The sequence below is a fragment of the Mauremys mutica genome, chromosome 6 (assembly GCF_020497125.1).
Source record: "Mauremys mutica isolate MM-2020 ecotype Southern chromosome 6, ASM2049712v1, whole genome shotgun sequence".
NCBI lineage: Eukaryota > Metazoa > Chordata > Testudines > Geoemydidae > Mauremys > Mauremys mutica.
The window spans coordinates 126,891,542-126,913,925 of NC_059077.1; the positions used below are offsets into that span (position 1 = coordinate 126,891,542).

At 45.8% G+C, this 22,384-nt stretch overlaps 1 non-coding gene across 1 annotated transcript; it reads left to right on the forward strand.

The window, feature by feature from the left end:
- Window positions 1–9,849: 9,849 nt before the first annotated feature.
- Window positions 9,850–10,033, forward strand: LOC123373478. The gene has a single exon (XR_006580758.1). It is a non-coding gene; the product is annotated as a U2 spliceosomal RNA (small nuclear RNA).
- The last annotated feature ends 12,351 nt before the right edge of the window (window positions 10,034–22,384 follow it).

The following is a 22,384-nucleotide window of genomic DNA, read 5'->3' on the forward strand; positions in this document are numbered from 1 at the left end:
TTTTTGGAAGACAATTGATTTACAAAGAGGAAAGATGATCTTGTGATTAAGGCACCGGACTGGGTATCAGGCTAAGTTCAATTCCGAGCTCTGCTACAACCCTCTGGTGTGACCTCTTGTCAGTCTTGTGATCTCACGGGGTAGATCTACACAGCAAACAACGCTCCCACAGAGTGGCAAGGTTCGTTCAGAGCCGAGGCCAACTGACTTGGGTTCAGCCCAGGCTCTGAGTCTCTCCCCAGTCGCTGGGTCTCAGAGCCCAGGCTCCAGCCCAAGGGGGAACAGCTACACTGCTGCTTTTAGCTCCAGAGAGTGAGCCCAAGTCAGTTGATCTGGGCTCTGAGACTTGCTGCTGCGGGTTTTTTTTTCCTGTGTAGACATACCCTCAGCTCCTCATCTGTGGTCTGGGGATAACAACCCTTCCTTTCTCCCACCTTTTGTCCTATCTGTTTAGACTGTAAGCTCTTTGGGGCAGAGACTGTCTCTCAGTATGCATCTGTACAGTGCAATGGAGCCCTGATCTCAGTTCCAGGCTTCAGGCACTTCTGCAATACAAACACTAATAACTTTTGGAGGTACTGTCTGGTGGTCTCCTCCCTGTCTCCAGATCTGTTGTGTTTAATACATTAGCTGACAGATGGGAGTGTCTGCTCAGGAGAGAACAAGGTCTTGAATATCCAAGGTCTGGCAAACCAGGACTGAAGGGCATTGCCAGCTGTATTGAGAGGCCTGCACAGTAACTGCCTGCATTACTACATGGCTTTAGCCAGTGCAGTTATCACCTGGATTTCACAAGCACCACACTCACATAATACCAACCAGCCTCAATCTGTTTTTCTTTTGAATGAGACAGCATACATTTTGGAACAGGCATAATACAACCAATAACAATTCATAGGGCTTTCAAACCTCATCACAGGACTTGTTACAATCGGATTAAGTGCAGTAACTTCTGAGTCAAAAATGTAAAGTTGTGCAGTGAGACAAAGCAAGACAGAGAGGAACTATGGCAATGGGACTTAAAAAAAGGCAAAACACATGCAAGACACAGAGTGGCTGAGGGACACTCAGAGACAAACAGTGGCTTTTAATTACAAAATTAATTGTTCTCCAGGGCACCCTCACAAGTGATAATACAATCATCAAGTTTTTTTCTTTTTTAAATAGGAGCCAGTAACTCATAGACCCAAAGACTTTAAGGTCAGAGGGACTATCAATGATCATCTGGTCTGACCTCCTGCACAGGGCAGGCCACCCACTCCTGTAAGAGACCCCTAAACACTATGCTGAATGTCATACATACTCATTGCAGAATATATGCATCATATCCAGTTTACCTCATGACATGCTCAGGGTCAGCAAAAGCCCTAAATCCCCAGGTGTCCTGTACAGATACTCTAGGGGCACCATTCAGTTTTAAAATTCATTTCCCTGCGGTACAAACATAGACCCAGCTTCTGCAAATGCATGTGAATAACTTTACATATGAGTAGCCTCATTGAATTCAAGGTTCACCTCCATATACTGCAGGATTAGGGCTAGGGCTGCCGAAACAGCTGGTTTGATTGCCCAGGATATTGACATTTGTGAACAACAATTGACACAGGCATATCACAGATTACAGGTACTGTGGAACTTGAGCAAATGAACATAGAACAATTTACAGGGGAAAAACCAGCACAAAACTCTCAGATCATGGAAGAACCAGCTAAATATGGCAAGAAAACAAACAATTCTCATTTTTACAGTCAAAGAGCAGTGAGCTATTGGTTTTGTGCTGTAACTCTCCCATTGTTCACCGTGCAGTATAATATGATAACATTTCAGTTTAGGCCATTATAACATTATTGCAGTTTTATTTATGGTTCATGAGCAAGAATTTAACAAACATCACTCTAGTAAACTATGTCCATAATGCACTAAGTGTGCAGTATCTAACACATGGAAAATATTAGAACCATACCGAGGACAACAGAGTTTCCTTTCGTAAAAGAGAGGCAACCCCATCACTAAGGCTGTATTTTTCCTCGGCCTTAGAGGGGAACATTAGATTTTCATAAACACACAGTGCAATAGGCAGTATAAGGTGCTAAAGATTATATTGTACCTGTGGTGAGTCCTCAACTGGTGACAGGCTGAGGTCAGGGATCTCTCCCTTTCTGCCATGGGAGGGACCATTTCACAACGGAGAGCTAGGATTCCAGGTTTTCTGATGGCTAGCTTAGCCATGGCATATTCTTGACATCACTTCCATCACCTTGGAATGTGGCTCAAGTCTCTGATGCCTACATGCCCCAAATCCACTCACTACTCGCCACCTGTCATGCCCCCTTCCCCAGTTCACTCGTTACTGCCCACCCCTACTGCTGCTCTGTGGGCTCCTTCAATCTGTGCATGTGCACACTTCAACTAGGCTATCTCCCCAGTCTCTCAACCCCATCCCATTCTCTCCTCGCCCTTCTCCTCCTTCAATCTGCTAACTCCTTCCATCTCCCACCCCAGCCCAATCCACCTCCCGAACGAAGCTGGGGCGGGGGCCTCAGTGGCATCCCCAGCCAGGAAGGGAGCCAGCAGAAGTCTGTTGCTTGCTTCTCTATGGGGAACAGCTGTTTCTCCCCTGGACCTTGTAGAAGGGTCATGCATTCCCTCCCAGAGCTGTGGGGGTTCTTTCCCCACTGCCAGGGCAGGGAAGAGGCCTGTTCAAACCCAGGATCCTGAGTGACTGGGGGGGGAGTTACAGCTGAAGGGTCAATGCTCCCTTTCCCTCCCAGGCTGGGGAGCACAGGGAGGGGTGGAGAGGCTAAGGCTGACAGCAGCTGAATTGCCACAAGCCTGCAGGCAGGATCTCTGCTGCTCTAAGAATAGATCAAGCAGAGCTAATGTAACATAGATCAATGCTCCTGCTCAGCACCAAACTAGGATGGGCATCAGTCCACTGGAGCTTGCCAGGGAACAAGCAAATGACTGCTTGCCTGATAGCTCAGTCTGTGTCTGGCTTCTGGCCTCTGGTTTCCTGGGCTTGTTTACGTCATTAATATGCCTATGTCCAGCACTGCAATAAGTTTCTCTGAAATGCAGTGAATTCCTACAACACATTTTATTAGTGACATTCCCTGCTACTGGCTCTTGGGTCAGATCTCCCATGGCTCCCGGCAATGGATCTTGCTTTGGAGGGGGGGAATCAGGGGGGTCAGAAACTCTAAAGATGGCCCAGGCAGAGCCCAGCTATATCCCCAGTCCTCAGTCCAGTTACTGCACATTCCATGTCCACAAAGCCACATCTTTAAAACGGTTCCTTGATTTTAAATCCACTCACTGTTGTAGCTGCTGTTGTTGTTAGTCTCTGTCGGTGCCAGGCTGTGCTGAACTGGCCCTTCAGAAGTGGCCCTTCCTGACAGTAAATGGGAGAAGAGAGGGGAGGTGGGGAGGGGGAAAGAAAGAGAAGGGAAGGGGATATTTAGATAATCTCACTGACCAAACAGCAAACACTTCAACAGTTTAATGCTATTTGCATGCCAGTTTGTACTGTAATACCCTACCCTGCCCTCCCATGCACCTACTGTAGACAATAGCAATGGAGATGTAGGGCTGCCTGAAGTCCAGCCAAAGAGGACCATTAGCCCTTGCTAAGCCTCAGTCCCCTGGAAATGCTTTGCACTGTACTGAGATCATTACGCCCATGACGAAAGAAGGTAATGGGCTGTCCCTTTTTTACACAAGCCAAGCAGTTCCAACAGGCATGTCCCGGGCATTTCCAGAGAATGAACGTTCTGTATATTGCCCTATCAGCATGCTTGGATCATCTTTCAACATTCCATTCAACAGCCCTTAAAAACGTACGCCAGGTGCTGCATATTCAAAGTGAACAAATCGTCTTACAAACTGATACAAGAGGCGACAAAAAATATTGGCAACATTTCTCTGGACAAATAATAAGCAGGGTCTTTCCTCGGGAAGGAATCACCAAACTCCTTTTTTGTGTTACGAATATGTTTGATTTATGTTGCTGAAACCTTTGTCATCTACGGAGTCTGCTTTTCTTTCACAAACCGTACTTGCTACATAATCTTGTAAGGAATACGCCTGTGCAAGATTTACAGATAGGTGCTTTAGAATCCTTTAATGTAATTACTCCCAAAGATACTACTTTTTAAAACAAAGAGACAAAATGGCAATTCACAGGACCTTAAAGCCTGCTGAGTTGAGAGCACTGCACATTTTAATTTTGGAGATGATACTTACCATGCTTAGGATCCATTACTCATCTCACAGCCTGATTGTCTTCTTGCTTATTACACCAGTGTAAATGAGGAATAGCTCCACTGTTCTCAGTTGAGTTACACTTATGCAGAGGAGTGTAGGATCAGGCCCCAAGGCTATAAAATTAGCAGCTACTGTGGACACGCGCACACACATACATAGTAGCTATTTTTTCCGAACTGTGGAATGATGAGTTTGGCATTAGTTCCTTAGTCTGCATCTGAGTTTGGGAGATTTCCTGGTATGCAGTCCTGGTAATGAACACAGTCAAGCTTCCTCTGTAAAGAGGAACCATCTCTTTTTTAAGCGTTGGTTTCTCTTTAAATGCTCTCCCTTTCCCACGTATGCCTCTAGAACCAAGCTCTTAAGCATCACTTAAGCAATGTACATGGTTGATAAAACAGCATTTGTGTTAATTAAAATAAAAGATATTTTAAAGCAAACATGGGAAGCTAATTCAAGCGCTGAAACATGCATTTGAGCCTTATACTGTCAAAAACCTGCCCATTTTACTCATATGGAAGCAGCAAATGCTGCATTATCACTGACACAAATGCAACTGTTCACCATTAAAGTCATTTCTGCCTTGTGATAAACAGAGACTAAAGAGACAATTCATGCTCAAGACCACAATCCTGCCTCATTGGACAAAGCAGATGAACTTGGAAATAAATAAAAACATGTATTTTGCCCCTTGCCATGCCTACTTGTCATTGCTTTTTCATTTAAAAAAACAAAACACAACTTTCAGAAGTCTTGCAGACAAAATTCCCTTTATAACACGGAAGGGGGGAGATTTTCTAAAGCACCCAAGTGATTTAGAAGCACAAGACTCACTGCTTCTGTAAATCTCCCCCTTCCGTGCTTGGCTCCTACATCACTTGGGTGCTTCTGTAAAGCAGGTAAAGAAAGATATAGCGTTAGTTCTCCTCCGTGTTATCTAGCCAGGCAAACGCAGAGGGACTAATTTGTTCCCTTGGCTGGACTTTTTAAAAAAAAAATCATACATTTTACGTTAAGCTACTTTTTATTATGTGCTATTTTTCTCCCTTTGTCTCTTTGTTGAGGTTCTTTCTAACACATACTAAGAAGCAAACCTTCAAAGCCCTTCACTGGCTTCCCATTCAGCTCAGAGTCCATTTCCAAATAGCCCTTGTTGTTTATAAAGATTCTTCATGAACTTGCTTCAACTTTCATCTTTCCCTAGTTCTGTCACTGGTCCATTTGCATTAGTACTATCACCTCCCTCCCACCCATCTCTTCCTGCCGTCTCACCACTATTTATGCAAGAGCCTTCTTCTCTGCAGTTTCATCTCTTTTCAGTCTCGTCTACCTTTGCCTACATGCCAGCTCTTTAAAGTCTTCCCCACCCTACAAAAGCATTTTAACTTATGTCATTCCATAGGCATATGTTGCTTCATTATGTCTTTTTATTTCTATATCTTATTTTTATATTTCTTTCTTTTTTTTTTGATGAAAACAGATTCTCACTGAAGGGTGCGTCTACACAATAGCTGGGAGGGTGCTTCCCAGCATGGGTAGACAGAAATGCGCTAGCTCTGTTTGAGCTGGTGTGCTAAAAATAGAAGTGTGGCCATGGTAAAATGGATGGTGGCTCAGGCTAGCTGCCCACAGTACAATCCCCTGGGCATGTACTTGGATAGCTAGCCTGAGCCACCACAGCTGCTCTGCTATTTTTAGCATGATAGGCTCAAGCAGAGCTAGCACGTGCTGCTAGCCATGCTACCCATGCTGTGAAGCGCTCTCCCAGCTGCAATGTAGACATTCCCTGAATCACATGACTCCAGCAGTTATGGCTTTAAGAAAAAACACCAAATATCACGAGACTCACAATAAAATCGTCAGAGTCAGCAACCACTGCACATCTCTCAACTATGGGCCTTGACTTCATTCGGCATTGGATCAGACCCGTTATGGCCTCTTTGCCCAGCTGCTAAGGCTAATGTGCTTCAGCAGTCTGTCCTTGTCTCAGCTGTAGGGTCGCCAATTTTCTACTCGCACAAAACCGAACACCCTTGTCCCGCCCCTGCCCCGTCCCTCTTCCAAGGCCCACCCATGTCCCACCCCTTCTCTGAGGCCCCACCCCCTGTGTGCTCTCCCCACCCTCACTCACTTGCTCATTTTCACTGGGCTGGCTCAGGGGGCTCCGGTGCAAGAGTGGGTGAGGGCTCCAGCTGGAGGTGCAGGCTCGGGGTGGGGCTGGTCTGGGGATGAAGGGTTTGGGGTGTAGGAGGGTGCTCTGGGCTGGGATTGAGGGGTTTGGAGGCTGGGAGGGGGATCAGGGCTGGGGCAGGGGGTTGGGATGCAGGGGGGTGGCTCAGGGGTGCAGGCTCTGGGTGGGGCTGGGCTGGGGATGAAGGGTTTGGGGTGTAGGAGGGTGCTCTGGGCTGGGATTGAGGGGTTCGGAGGCTGGGAGGGGGATCAGGGCTGGAGCAGGGGGTTGGGATGCAGGGGGGTGGCTCAGGGGTGCAGGCTCGGGGTGGGGCTGGGCTGGGGATGAAGGGTTTGGGGTGTAGGAGGGTGCTCTGGGCTGGGATTGAGGGGTTTGGAGGCTGGGAGGGGGATCAGGGCTGGGGCAGGGGGTTGGAATGCAGGGGGGTGGCTCAGGAGTGCAGGCTCCGGGCGGCGCTTACCTCAAGCAGCTCCTGGAAGCAGCAGCCATGTCCCCCCTCTGGCTCCTACGCAGAGGTGCGGCCAAGCAGCTCTGCACGCTGCCCTGTCTGCAGGAGTTGCCCTGGCAGGGCAGCATGCGGAGTACCTTGGCTGCTCCTATGCGTAGGACCCGGAGTGGGGACATGCCGGCTGCTTCCTGGGAGCCATGCGTCATGGAGGCTAGCAAGAAGCCTACCAGCCCCGCTGCATGGTGCCACCAACCGGACAATTTCTAGGTAGAAATTCCATGCTCTAATAATAAGAATATAGTGGTAGGGATATATGACCAGGATGGTGATTGTGACTGTGAAATGCTCAGGGAGATTAGAGAGGCTATTAAAATAAAAACTCAATAATAATAATGGGGGATTTCAATTATCCCCATATTGACTGGGTACATGTCAGCTCAGGGTGGGATGCAAAGCTAAAGTTTCTTGACACGTTAAATGACTGCTCCTTGGAGCAGCTGGTCCTGGAACCCACCAGAGGAGAGGCAATTCTTGATTTAGTCCTAAGTAGAGCACAGGATCTGGTCCAAGAAGTGAATATAGCCGGACTGCTTGGCAATAGTGATCATAATATAATTAAATTTAATATCCTTGTGGCAGAAAAAACACCACAGCACTCAACACTGTAGCATTTCATTTCAGAAAGGGGAACTACACAAAAATTAGGAGGTTATTTAAACAGAAATTAAAGGATACAGTGCCAAAAGTGAAATCCCTGCAAGCTGCATGGAAACTTTTTAAAGACACCATAATAGAGGCTCAACTTAAATTTATACCCCAAATTAAAAAACATAGTAAGAGAACCAAAAAAGAGTCACCGTGGCTAAACAACAAAGTAAAAGAAGCAGTGAGAGGCAAAAAGGCATCCTTTAAAAAGTGGAAGTTAAATCCTAGTGAGTAAAATAGAAAGGAGTGTAAACTCTGGCAAATGAAATGTAAAAATATAATTAGGAAGGCCAAAAAAAAATAGAATTTGAGGAACAGTTAGCCAAAGACTCAAAAACTAATAGCAATATTTCTTAAGTACATCAGAAGCGGGAAGCCTGCTAAACAACCAGTGGGGCCACTGGACGATCGAGATGCTAAAGGAGCACTCAAGGACGATAAGGCCATTGCGAAGAAACTAAATGAATTCTTTGCACCGGTCTTCATGGCTGAGGATGTGAGGGAGATTCCAAAACCTGAGCCATTCTTTTTAGGTGACAGATCTGAGGAACTGTTCCAGATTGAGGTGTCATTAGAGCAGGTTTTGGAACAAATCCAAGAGTTCTGAAGGAACTCAAATGTGAAATTGCAGAACTACTAACTGTAGTCTGTAACCTATCATTTAAATCAGCTTCTGTACCAAATGACTGGAGGATAGCTAATGTGACACCAATTTTAAAAAAGGGCTCGAGAGGTGATCCCGGCAATTACAGGCCTGTAAGCCTGACTTCAGTACCAGGCAAACTGGTTGAAACTATAATAAAGAACAATATTTCAGACATATAGATTAACATAATTTGTTTAGGAAGAGTCAACATGGTTTTAGTAAAGGGAAATCATGCCTCACCAATCTACTAGAATTCTTTGAAGGGGTCAACGAGCATGTGGACCAAGGGGATCCAGTGGATATAGTGTACTTTTCAGAAAGCCTTTGACAAGGTCCCTCACCAAAGTCTCTTACGTAAAGTAAGCTGCCCCGGGATAAGAGGGAAGGTCCTGTCATGGATTGGTAACTGGTTAAAAGATAGGAAACAAAGGGTAGGTGTAAATAGTCAGCTTTCAGAATGGATAGAGGTAAATAGTGGTGTCCTCCAGCGGTCTGTTCTGGGACCAGTCCTATTCAACATATTTATAAATGATCTGGAAAAAGGGGTAAACAGTGAAGTGGCAAAATTTGCAGGTGATACAAAATTACCAAAGATAGTTAAGATCCAGGCAGACTGCGAAGAGCTACAAAAGGATCTCTCAAAACTGGGTGACTGGGCAACAAAATGGCAGATGACATTTAATGATGATAAATGCAAAGTAATGCACATTTGAAAGCATAATCCCAACTATACATATAAAATGATGGGGTCTAAATTAGCTGTTACCACTCAGGAAAGAGATCTTGGAGTCATTGTGGACAGTTCTCTGAAAACATCAACTCAATGTGCAGCGGCAGTCAAAAAAGAGAACAGAATACTGGGAATAATTAAGAAAGGGATAGATAAAAGGACAGAAAATATCATGTTGCCTCTATATAAATCCATGGTACACCCACATCTTAAATACTATGTGCAGATGTGGTCACCTCATCTCAAAAAAGATATATTGGAATTGGAAAAGGTTCAGAAAAGGGCAACAAAAATGATTAGGGGTATGGAACGGCTTCCGTATGAGGAGAGATTAATAAGACTGGGACTTTTCAGCTTGGAAAAGAGATGATTAAGGGGAGATATGACAGAGGTCTATAAAATCATGACTGGTGTAGAGAAAGTAGATAAGGAAGTGTTTACTACTTCTCACAACATAAGAACTAGGGGTCACCAAATGAAATTAATAGGCAGCAGGTTTAAAACTAATAAAAGGAAGTATTTCTTCACACAACACACAGCCAACCTGTGGAACTCCTTGACAGTGGATATTCTGAAGGCCAAGACCATAACAGGGTTCAAAAAAGAACTAGATAAATTCATGGAGGATAGGTCGATCAATGGCTATTAGCTAGGATGGGCAGGGAGGTGCCCCTAGCCTCTGTTTGCCAGAAGCTGGGCATGAGCGACAGGGGATGGATCACTTGATGATCACCTATTCTGTTAATTTCCTCTGGGGCACCTGGCACTGGCCACTGTCGGAAGATAGGATACTGGGCTAGATGGACTTTTGGTCTAACCCAGTAGGGCCATTCTTATGTTAATCAACGGCCCGGTCAGCAGTGTACATCCCTAGGAGCTAAGATCAAAGTGTAGTGTCTGTTCTTATCAGTGTAAATATCTGATAGGTCCTTTATTTGAGGACTGTATGTTAAATTGATTTTTGAAACAAGGGGATGGAATAGGAGCTTGCTCTGTCCACCCCATGCATTGACCTGGTATTGCAGTGTCTCCAGGACCAGTGGGGAAAAAAATACACACACACTGGGCTGATAATGAGTCCTGAAGGGTGTGTTTACACAGCTAGCAGCATTCCAGAGCAGTGAGGCTTAAAGCTCAAGTTGACGGACTCATGCTCGCGAGGCTTGGGATATGGTGCTAAAATGCGTCGGGTGTTCAGACTCAGGCTGGAGTTTAGGCTCTGAAGCACACTCGCCTTCCTAGGCTTCAGATCCCAACCCCCAGCCTGAGGCCAAATGTCTATACGACTTAGCACCGAATCTGTAGACCCAGTCTCTGAGACTGGCTGCCACAGGCTTCTGCTTGCTGTGTAGACAAACCCTTTACAAAAAGAAGTCTTTGATTAGAGAAAGACATTTTATCACAGGTATTGTGATATCTGGTGTTTTACTTAAAGCCCGAGCTCCTGGAGTTGAGTGTTAATGTCTGATTTTCGACTTTCATTCAAAAAGTTTCTAGCCCTCATGATTGTGGAGAAAAGCTTGAAAATGTGACCCCGAATACTCAAAAAAACAGATGGCAAATTAAAAAAACCCAAAATGTATTATTTTAAAAAGCTAATGATTTTTAAGGCAATCTTATGATTTCAAGGGATCGGGGATTTGGTTTGTGATTTTGGAATATTTGGGGTTGGTATAAACACTGCATTTGTGTAAGTATAATGCCCATGCTACTTAGCACTGCATTGATAAGTTTGTTAATTGTGACATATTCTCACATACATACATGCTTTACAAAGAGTTATTTCACAATCTTCTTGACCCATGGAAAGACTTTCTTTTCCATACTTATGAGCTATACCTTACAATGTAAAACCACTTCATATACTGAGCTGCACACTAGATTTGAAATGAGCTACAGAAGATTATGGCTTGCTGTTTTTTCCAGTTCTTGTTATCTCTGGAGGAAAAAAAAATTATGCAAGATATTTTATCTTGCATATGATGCTATAACATGCAGACTATCATGCTATCCTAAACAGAAACGGCCCACAGATATGAGGTTGAGGTTCAGATCTGAACATTCCTGAAGCACAGGCATTTTTAAAACATGGGATTTTGGCTTGAGCTCATCTCTTGTCAGAAACCCCAAACCTTGCTGAAGCCCCATTCATCACTACCTTTCAATTTGTTTCTAGGCAGCATTATGGAATGGATTTTCAATAGCTCTCAACGCCGGCTTAACTTTGCTCTCTTTGAAGATAGTGGTAAATCTCCCATTGGCCTAACTCTGCTCACATTGGTTTAGCAGGAGTGACGATGTCCAACGCTCAGCAACTTTGAAACTCTCAACCTACAGCGGCAAGTGGTGCCTTAAAAAGAGAAACAAACTAACTAACTTCTCTTTCATTCGGCTGTTGCAGGCATCTATCGGATTGTCTCTCTGGTTTCACTCCAAATCCCTTTTGCAACTCAACCAAGAGAACCAGAGCAAACACCATGTGTAAAATGTAAGAGGGAATCATAGACTAAGACTATGTCTACAGTGCCAAGCTTTTTCGCTCAAATTATATCACTTTTAGTAAAGTGCTTTAATTAAACCGCTGTTGCATGTCCACACTGTGCTCCTTGTGTCAGCAAAATTCATTCACACTAACAGCTCTTGCAATGACAAGAGAGCAGTGCACTGTGGGTAGCTATCCCACCGTGCACCTGGTCATAGGGTGCTTTGGGAAGGGTTTGCAATGCCTCATGGGGCAGGTACAGCATCACATGATGCAGGTTTCTCAATCCCATTGTTCCATGGGCATCCTACTAGATTGACAGCCACTTTTCAACGGAACTGTGGGACATAGTGGGGGAGAGTGTGTGGGGGGGGGGGAGGAGAGACAGACAGTGTGTGAGGGGGAGAGTGAGTCTGTCAGCATGCTCTCTCATAATTTCAGACAGTGCCGGTACACACACACACACACACACATCCAGCCCTGCCTGCCTGCCTGCCTCTGTGTTCCTAGTGCAGGAGACAGCAGGGGCATTCCATGTTAATGATTTGGTCTTTGGTTCCTGGGAGCAGAGCAGCACCGCACACTGGCTATCAGAACCGAGCTTTGAAAGAAGAGGAGCTCAGGCCTGCTGAGTTCAAAACAATGAGCAGGGCGGTCACTTCAGGCATTGTGGGACACCTCCAGAGGCCAATTACAGTGAGAAAAGCAAGCAAGGTGTTTACACTGGTACTTTGGCGATAAAACCTTTGTCCAAAAAGCCTTATCCCTTTCCTCAAGCTGCCATTTGCAGCTGAGGAGGTTTGTCGCAAAAAGTGGCTTTGCAGTGTGTACACCTCTGCTGTTTCATCGCCAAAAGCTGCCGTTTGGTGAAAACACTTGGCGTGCAAAATTGTGAGTGACTGTTGGTAGCTGTAAAGACAAAGAAAATGGAGGAATGGGCATTTTGTACCCCCAGGAATCCCCTTTGATGTGTAGCCTCTGGATGAGTAATGTAGTAAATCTGCTGTATTTCACGGATAAATGGGCCCACAGCCTACCTGTGGAGTTCTTAAATATTTTCAATGACAGTAGCAGCACAGAGTTTATACAGTGATGGATAAGGGTAATTCTGCCTTTTGAAAGCAAGCAAATAAATCATTTCTGCGTGTCCTAAACATTTACAGCCACAAAAAGCAGATTTCTTCAAACAGTTTTAAACAACACACATTGAGCTCACTTTTCATGCCTTTTAGCTGTGATCGAATTTTATGCAACGGGGGAAAAATAATCGGAGAGAAGTAGTATAGCGTCACTCTCCAGACTCCAAACTGCTCTTATGTAAGAGTAGAAAAGCTGTAACTTAATTGAGTCTAATCTTGGGGATAACCAGGGGTCTTTTTGTGTGAATCAGACTAAAGTCATTGATTCATTAAGGTCCAAATTCTGTCCTTGGGTGGATGCATGAAGTGTTCACTGAAATCCACAGGTGTTAAGTGCCTGTGTCTGACCCACATGTTGAAATGTAGCCAACCATCCTACAACCTTTACCCTTATGGAAAAATACCATAGGTTTTACTACAGAATGAAAACGTTCCTATATAATTTTTAAACTAATCTATGGAATTCCATAATAGGGACAGAATGTTCTGTTAAATTGTATAAAATGGCTTAAAAATTACATAGAAAGGATAAAATTCTCTATTAAAAACGATACATTTCTAGAAAAACATCTATAGACCCTACTGTATTCAATTTCTATAGAAGCCTGTCACATTTCATCACTATCAAATTCCATAGGCCTTTCCCCAAAAGTCACATGAGTAATATTTATTTATACCACTGGACCAGCTCCTCTCCTCACCTGCACAGGTGTCAATCAGGAGCAACTCCACTGATTTAATTGGAGTCACACTGGTTTAAAATAAGTATACGTGAATTCAGTGGGATCGCTGAGTTGAGACAAGACTGAGTCCTTTTGTTCTGTTTGCAACCTAGATTGAAAATACCCCTTTTGCACTTGCATCACAAACTCTTTCTCTTACCTCACCCACCATTTCGACACAGAATGCAAACTGCATCTTCCCTTGGCAAATCCTTCTGATCTCCATCCACTCACACCAATCCTTCCTAGATTACATTACAGTATATCTAGTATATTATTACAGCACCAAGAGGCATCAGCTGAGATCAAGGGCCCCACTGTGCATCTTTTCATGATCCAAGATCAGGAGTTGTTGAGGGCAGAGACTGTTGTTGTTTTTTTAAACTTGTTTGTACAGTACTTGGCACAATGGGATCTCAATTCTTGACTGGGGCCATTAGGCCCTACTGTAATACAAGTTGTAAATAAATAAACTCCCATAGAAGGGAAGCTCTGTACATGGCAGCCCAGCAAGATCATCCCCAAAGGGGAAGAACAGTTAATATTGGGTTGCAGAATGCATTTACAAATGTGATTCTGCCCATTTCAGGGAACTTTCTAACAAGCCTACAGTTTTCATGTTTTCAGGCAATAGACAAAACAAATGAGTATCTAATTACAGCAATTTACAACCTCTGCATCCCTCAGCCCCCCTGTGACACAATCAGCACTAAAAGTTAATGGACCAAGATATTTTGTTCTATACCAAAAGAAACTCCAACAAGCAACATGCCAGCTATATAGAAGTGTGGATAACACATCTTCCAAATGGGTTTCCTTCACCAGCTATTCTACCAGAGCCAGCTACAGCCAGCAAGCAAGGAAGTTTATATTTATCATTGCAGGAGAGGCAAAAATACGGCTAACAACTAGCATTTTGTGCTGTTCCCTGCTGCTAGTCAACGGTGAATTCACTCTGTTCTCATTCTTTGCATGATTAGATGCTGTGACTGACTGCTTGACACCACTAGAATTCAACTTGACCGTGACACAGTTGCCAACTTGGATCAAGGAAACCATTCATTGTTATAGCCAGATGGCATAAGAATGGATTATATTCTACAAAGGTTTGTATACTGTGCTCATCGCTGTAGTATCAGAGCACGGTCCAGTTGTTCATTAAACGACATGACTAACATCTGTCTTGGGGTACAATTTTCAAAAGCTTCTAAGTCATTTAGGTGCTTGTGAAATTGTTACCCTAAGTCAATACAATTAAAAATGTTAACAAAGCTGCCAATTCTCACTTTTCCAGTTATTGTCAAAATGGCAGAAATCAGTCACACGTAGCAGCAGTTGTCTCCTGCTAGATTGATGTTCTAAAAGAAACCTTCCTGAAGATCTGTCCAAATGACCTGCTACAATAAGTAGGAGAAACAGAAAACTTGTACATCTAACTGAGCCGAAAGTCTTTTCTGAAATTAAAATATCAGATATTTTAAAACAGTTCTTTGGAAGGCTCAATCCAAGGGCTAACTGCCTCCCTGGCTGCTGGCCCACAAGGGATCAGGGACCTTCCTGGCTTACACAGCTATGGAGGGTCTGACCAAATGAGGCCCCGTCTCTGACCTGAATCTGTCCTCCTAAGAGAGGAATCTCCTTTGCCAGCATGACACCAAGCTCCATACCATATACTGCAGTCAGGGTTATGGGAATTATGTCAGACAACCTGCTGGCATCATAACATGAGGCAATCCCACAACATGCATCCTCTAACACAAGGACAGGCTGCTCTCCAACAGATTCAGTCAATTAAAAATAGAATGAAATTTATTTTCAAAGGCCTTCTTGCTACAGTAGCCACTGGTTTGAGAGAGCTGTTCTCCAAAGTTATATCTTGCAAGCACAGAAAGATTTGAATATTACATTTGCAGAATATGATTGCAAGGAAAATGTGGAAATATATGTGTAGTGAGGCGGCCTGGCTCCCAGGCGCACCTGAGAGGGACAAGCCAGACCAGCGGCCTCAGTGGGCGGAGCCACCGCCGCCTGTCTCCGCCCCCCGGAAGTCAAGGGGCGGGACAGGAAGTATAAAAGCCCGGGCCCAGCGCTCAGTTGGAGCCCGACCGCGGGAAAAGACAGACGCTGGTGCCCGAGCTCCTGCCGAACCAAGCCTGCCCCGAGCCCGGTACCCAGAGGACACCTGGTCGAACCTGCCCCTAGCCCGGTACCCAGAGGACGACTGGCCGAGCCTGCCCCGAGCCTGGTACCCAGAGGACGACTGGTCGAGTCTACCCCAAGCCCGGTACCCAGAGGAGGACTGGCCGAGCCTGCCCCAAGCTCGGTACCCCGAGGAGGAGTCGAGCCCACCTGTGCACCCGTCTCCTGAGGAGCCCATGCTGGTAGACCCCCCTGCTGAAGCCGCAACGACACAGGTACCAGTGGAGGGGGAGATTGGAAGTGGCCTGGGGACAGCCGACCCCAGTCTGGCTGCCGCTGAACCTGAGCCTATGTCAGTGTGTTGCGGCCAGGATCCCCACTGACTGCAGCGGATCCACGCCGCTGTTAGGGCCCTGGGCTGGGACACAGTGGAGTGGGTGGACCTGTGTCCCCCCTGCCACCCCACTCACGGGTGGCAGTCTCCCCTTCAACCCCAACGCTCAGGCTTAGGAGCCTGGACTTACCTGAACTGCTGCTCAGCCCTGCCTGAGGGTCTGAGCCCTGTGTTTGTTGCTGCCCCGCCCTGAGCTAGGGCCTGGGCTTATAAACTGAACTGCTGCTCAGCCCTGCCTGAGGGTCTGAGCCCTGTGTTTGTTGCTGCCCCGCCCTGAGCAAGGGCCTGGGCTTATAAACTGAACTGCTGCTCAGTCCTGCCTGAGGGTCTGAGCCCTGTGTTTGTTGCTGCCCTGCCCTGAGCAAGGGCCTGGGCTTATAAACTGAACTGTTGCTCAGCCCTGCCTGAGGGTCTGAGCCCAGGACTACTGCCTGTTGCCCCGCCCTGATCCAGGGCTGGGGCTTAAAGTACTGTTTACTTGCTCAGCTCCTGTGTAGTGAGGCGGCCTGGTTCCCAGGCGCCCGAAGACGAAGAACGACCCCTCACCTGACAAGGGGACCCGCACCCGGACCCTTACAATATGCATATGGATATAAAGGAACTGGGTATAGCAAAGGTACAGCTGCTGTGCAGAAGATCACACTTTCACAGGGACCAGTCCAAAACTATGGAGCAAGAAAGGAAGGATGGTTCAGTGGTTAGCACACCAGCCTAGGATTTGGAAGATCTGCATTCAAGTCCCTGCTCTGCCTCAGACTCCCTGCATGATCTTGGCAGGTTAGGTTAGCTTACCTCATCTGTAAAATGGGGACAATAGCACTGGACAATAACACTGCCCTACCTCACAGGTGTGCTGTGAGAATAAATACATGAACGATAGTGAGACACTCAGGTAGCTGGGGTCAGATAAGTACCATAGGTAGAACAAATGTCCACAGAATCTAAGAAACACCAAGACATACACTACTTTCTCCTCTGGCAGGGCCAGCTCCAGGCACCAGCACAGCAAGCAGGTACCTGGGGTGGCCAACGGAAAGGGGCGGCACGTCCAGCTCTTCGGTGGCAATTCGGTGGTGGTAGAGTGATTGTGGCTTTTTTTTTTTTTTTTGCCGCTTGGGGCGGCAAAAATACTGGAGCCAGCCCTGTCCTCTGGGCGAAAGTTACAGTTCCCTTCACTGCTGTAAACACACAGCATGTATAAATAATATTTTTAAAATTACACATGCAATTTTTCCTCTCGGGAGAAGAATAAAAGTACTACATGAAACAGATCTTAGTCATGTTACTTAATGCATCCCTGGAAAGTGATCAGATCTTGCAATGATGAGCGTGGCATCAGACTAGCATGAATAAAGGTGTGAGACTTTAAAAAGTTCAGGAAATACAAGTTGACATTTTCATTATTATTTATTTGTATTATGGCAGCACCTATGAGCCCCTATCTCGGACCAGGACCCCACTGTGCTAGGTAAAATATTGAATAGATGCGCATGTGATGATAAGTATGAGGCATTACATATCACAATGCATATGCACAAGGGGGCTGAACTGAAATTGCAGAAGCAGCCTGAATTCTGGCATGTCCTAATATTTGAGTGCTTGACAAAATAATGTTATTTTAACATAGTTTGTGTTGTGCATAATAAATAATAATAATTCTCTGTTACCACATTTATTACTTGCTTGGTCTGGAGTCTAAACTTCCTATGTCACTTACAAAGCAATTCAGCAGATCTTATGCAACTGCAGTGAATGTGGCTATAAATAAAATTGCTGCAAGTAGTATTGATATTATTCAGCATTATGAATATGGGAACTGACTGACAATAAAACTCAAGACTGATTAACTCTATGGCCTAATGGCTCCATGGCAGCTGCAGCCAGAAATCAATGCATTAGGTCAGTGAAAAGCAATCTGCTGATTTTCCCTGTGAAAACTCTCTGAGGCAGAGCAGTGTTGTGCTCACTGTTTTTTGCTTTAAAGAGCTGTCATTTCTATAGCAAACCGAACGGAAAGCCAAACCGGAGGAGAAAGCATCTGACATCACCTAAGGTGTATGGGGACATTTTGGCAAACCAGTAAAGTGCCTGAAACCACTAGGGCTTATTGCTAAAAGCAGCCTAGTCAGCAGTCTCAGCTTAACCAAGGCAGGAGGGGAGGGGGTTTGGGTGCCACAGAAAGAGCAGCTTGACCCCGAGTCCTTCCTGATAAGAACTGCGTTGAAGTTGCTGTAACATGCATTTTAGAAGAGCAGGATGTGTCCCAGGAATGTCTATTGGGGCCTCAAGGCTGCAAACTCTGGAAAAAACCACACCTGATTAATCAATAATCAGAAAGAACCTCTTGTTTGACCATTGAAACTGCTTACTTAAGTTTTCTTTAAGGGACATGTCATTCTATTACCAATGTATAAATAAGGGGAAAAAGTTTGAGATAGACTCTTTTGGACTCTCCCTTTGGATACATCTTGTGGTCCCCACCAGCAGATGGAAGATTTGGCCACCAGAAGCCTGTCACTGTGTCACTCGAGAGCCACACTCAGCTTTGATAATTATCAAGGGCTGGGGGTGTTTTACTAACTTGTTGTGGATGTATGTAAGTGCTTGAGACTAAGTAAAGTTTAGCTTTAAGTGAAAGCACTCTTGTGTTGTCCTGTTTGTGCCAGCCATCTATCAATTGGAGAGCCGTGTCTCCCCTGATTTATTTCCTGACACCACCTCGCACAGAGTAAAAGTTACCAAGAGCTTTGGGTTGAAAGAACCCAGGTAATAAAGGAACCACGGAGATAAACTGTTTACAGAATTCCTCACCCAGGGTGCATGATGAATTCACCATGGCCCCAAATAATAGTTTTAATACACTTTAATTAAGATTAAATTTCATGTGCCCTGAAAGCACAGACCCAAACACCACCTTCCCTGCCAGAAACACCTAAAGAAAAGGAAATCTCTGCAAAATACCTTTCCCCAAAATCATTCTATCAGGGGCATTGGGTTTGCCATCTAGTTTAGGTTTTTCCATGATTTCCAATCACTGTAGTATCTGAGCACTTTCCAACACCCCTGTAAGTACGGCAGTGCTGTTATCCCCATTGTACAGATAGAGAACTGAGGCACAGAGAGGCTTAGGCCCAGATCCTCAAACATATTTAGGCTCCTAATATCCATTGATTTAATTCTTTAAGTGAAATCCGTGGAAGTTAGGAGCCCTGCTCTGGGGAAGTGATACTCAGTCTGGAGCGTCAGGAAACTCTTCAGGGCCCTCACATGTGGCATCCACTGATTGATCATAGCTCCTCTTCAGTACTTCCACAAGCCTGTGGAGCAGGCTGGGGGCAGGGTCTGCAACAAAATGAGCATAGTGGCTCCCTAGGACTCCACCTAGGACACAGGGAGGGAGGGAGAGATGGAGAGACCTCTCCCAATAGCCAGGTAAGGGCTAGAAGGCAGGGAAAGACTGGAGGCCAGAAGAGGGAGGAAACAGGATGCAGGAAGCCAAAAATAATCCCATTTTATTGATGCGATTTTGTTTTCCACATGGTTGCCTCAACATCCACATGATGGTGAGACATGATGACACACATCATGATGGAAAAAAGGCCATTGCAACTGATTTGTCTGTAGCTCCGTTCAATGACAATGTGGCCTGTTGCTCTAGGGGTTTCGCTGTTCTAGGTTACTTGGATGATGTCTGCTCACTCCCAACTCAGTCATTCTGTGAGGAAAAGTTTGTTCTTACGGTATTTACTCTACAATCGACTAGCGAATCCTGGTATACACACAATGACCAAGATTTTCAAAAGTGACTAGCAATTTTGGCAGCCTTAAGTTTTGGGTGCCTAATTTGAGGCCTGGTTTTGTGCTGAGTGCACAGTCCCTGAAAATCAGGCTCCCCGAAGGTGTGTCAACTTGGGCCCCAAAAATTAAGCCTACCAAAATCGCTAGTCACTTTTAAAAACCTAGCGTATGCTTTTAATATGTAACAGTTTCCTGAATGTGCCTATAGGGGGAGCTTTTCAAAGGCACTTGGGTGCCCTAGCAATCCACCCCATGCCCACCTCCGCCTCACAGACTCTAGACTCATCTCAATGATTACTATTATTCTCCTGTTTCCTTTGGCTGTGGCAAAGCCAATCAGCTGATACAAATCTCTATTCCACAGGAGAAATTACCCTGAGAAGGGAGGGAAATCATTTCCCAGACTGTGGCCTACCCTAAAAGATGAAGAGGAGGCAGTGTGCAGGTGAGGGATGGTTCTGCCCAGAAGATATGATCCAGACACCATTTTGCTTCAGAATTAATTTTAAGAGGAGAAGGGTGCCATGACTGAGGTTGTTACTCTTGGTGCGACAATCTATACCCTCCCTTTTTGTTCAATCTGTGTGTGCTGCCCCTGCGTAGAAGTTCTCCTCAACTCTTTAATGAAAAACTCTTCTTTCAAAATGCCCTTTGCTTTAACTGAATAATTGAAATGCAATGCGCTCTCTCGGTCTTCCTATACATATCCTGATAGCCAATTTATTCCATCTGCCTCTAATACTGGGAAGGTCTCATAAGAGCACATCTGTTACAGTGCCATATCAGTTGAATTAAAGAATTTAAAACTGCAGTAAGACCTGGAGTTGGAAACTTGCACTGGATAATTTGTAATTTTCTGCATATTAACAGTTATATTTTCTTCCCTGAACACTTGCCATTAAACAGCACGATCAGAGACTGCTAAGCTTTAGGGCCTCACATTCTGTCAACTAATGTGCTATTTTTTGTAATCCTTTCTCATCCTTATCTATGCACCACACAATTTAGCTGTTGCCTTTACTTGTACATGTAATCAGCAAAGCTTTTATCATTAAGTACCAATAACTGAAAAGCTAATTCAAGCTAAATTATTTATAGATCAGACCAATGAGAAAACCCTATTTTAGATCACTGACTCTTTTTTGTCATGCCTCAGATTAAGTTTCACCTGAAAACAAAGGGAAATCGTACACAAGATATTGCAAAGACACCAGATTCTTTTGCATATTTTAACATATTTGGACAGTGTTTCATTGGTTTCACAGCAGCACTGTACAGTCTGTGTTTTGTAGACAGATATACACTGGGAGCAACCACATGGGTGTCACTCGGGTGGAATTATTTCATTTCCACCGAAGTATCACAAGTGCAAATTTCAGTATCTCACTCTGCTTCTCAAAACAGGTAGGTCTTTGTATTAACTGTGTAACATCCAACACACAACCCAGTGAGGAACGCAGAACAGTAACTAAACCTGGTAACAAGAGGGGGTGATGTCAGAGTTGTGCTTTAAGCACCAATCCTACAGTTTGGGGTGTGGGAGGGGTTAAGACTGAGGGTGGCTGGAGGCCATTTCCTTGGTTTAATCTGGAGCAGCCTCTGGGCTTTTTCCACCAGAAATGTCCTCTGTGCTGGAGTCCAGGAGTGGTGGGAAGAACCCTCTGATTTAGGTGGATTTAAGGCCCCCTTGGTGAAGTGGGAGTATCAACAAAGGGGCCACAGCAGGACTGAGAGGCTGGCCCACAATGCCCAGCTGTAAATATACAATAACTAGAACTAGGCAAGGTGTTATCCATAGTCACAACAGCAGAGCTGAGCTGAGAGCACAAATTTCACTGTAACACGATGGAGCAATGAGCAACAGGTTAGGTCACCACAGGGCTTAAATTCTCCTAGATTATTTCCCGGAGTCCTGTATGCGCCCCCATTCAGGGCTCTGAGCTTCAGCTGTGGCAGGAGGTCTCAGGGCTTTAGCCCCATGGGGGTTAGGGTCACACCAGGGCTCTGGGCTTCAGCCCATTAGGGGAGGGTGGGTGCCAGGGCTAAGGGCTTCAGCCACGGGGCCCCACAGACCCCCTGAAACCGGCTCTTGCCTATGGCTGCCAACTTCGTGATTGCAGAAAACCAAACACTCTTGCCCCACCCCCTGCCCTGCCCCTTCCCTGAGGCCCCCGCTGGTCACTCCATCCCCCCTCCCTCCGGCACTCGCTCTCCCCCACCCTTGCTCACTCGCTCATTTTCACCGGGCTGGGGCAGGGGGGTGGGATGTGGGAGGGGGTGAGGGCTCCAGCTGGGGGTGCAGGCTCTGGGGTGGGGCTGGGGATGAGGGATTTGGGGTGCAGGATGGGCCCTGGGCTGGGGGGTAGTGCCGAGGGGTTCGGAGTGTGGGATGGGGCTCCAGGCTGAGGCAAGGGGTTGGGGCACAAGAGGGGGTTTCGGGTGCAGGCTCCGCCAGGTGGCACTTACCTCAGGTGACTCCTGGGAAGCAACCAACATGTCCGTCTCCTAGGCGGAGGCATGGAGCGGGGGCAGAGTGCAGAGCCGCCCTGGCCACCTCTGTGCCTAGGGGCCGCAGGGACACACCGGCCACTTCTGGGAGCTGTGCAGAGCTGGGGCAGGCAGGGAGCTTGCCTTAACCCCCTGCACTGCTTACCGGACTTTTAGCGGCCCAGTCAGCAGTGCTGACTGAAGCCACTAGGGTCCCTTTTCGACCAGGTGTTCCGGTCG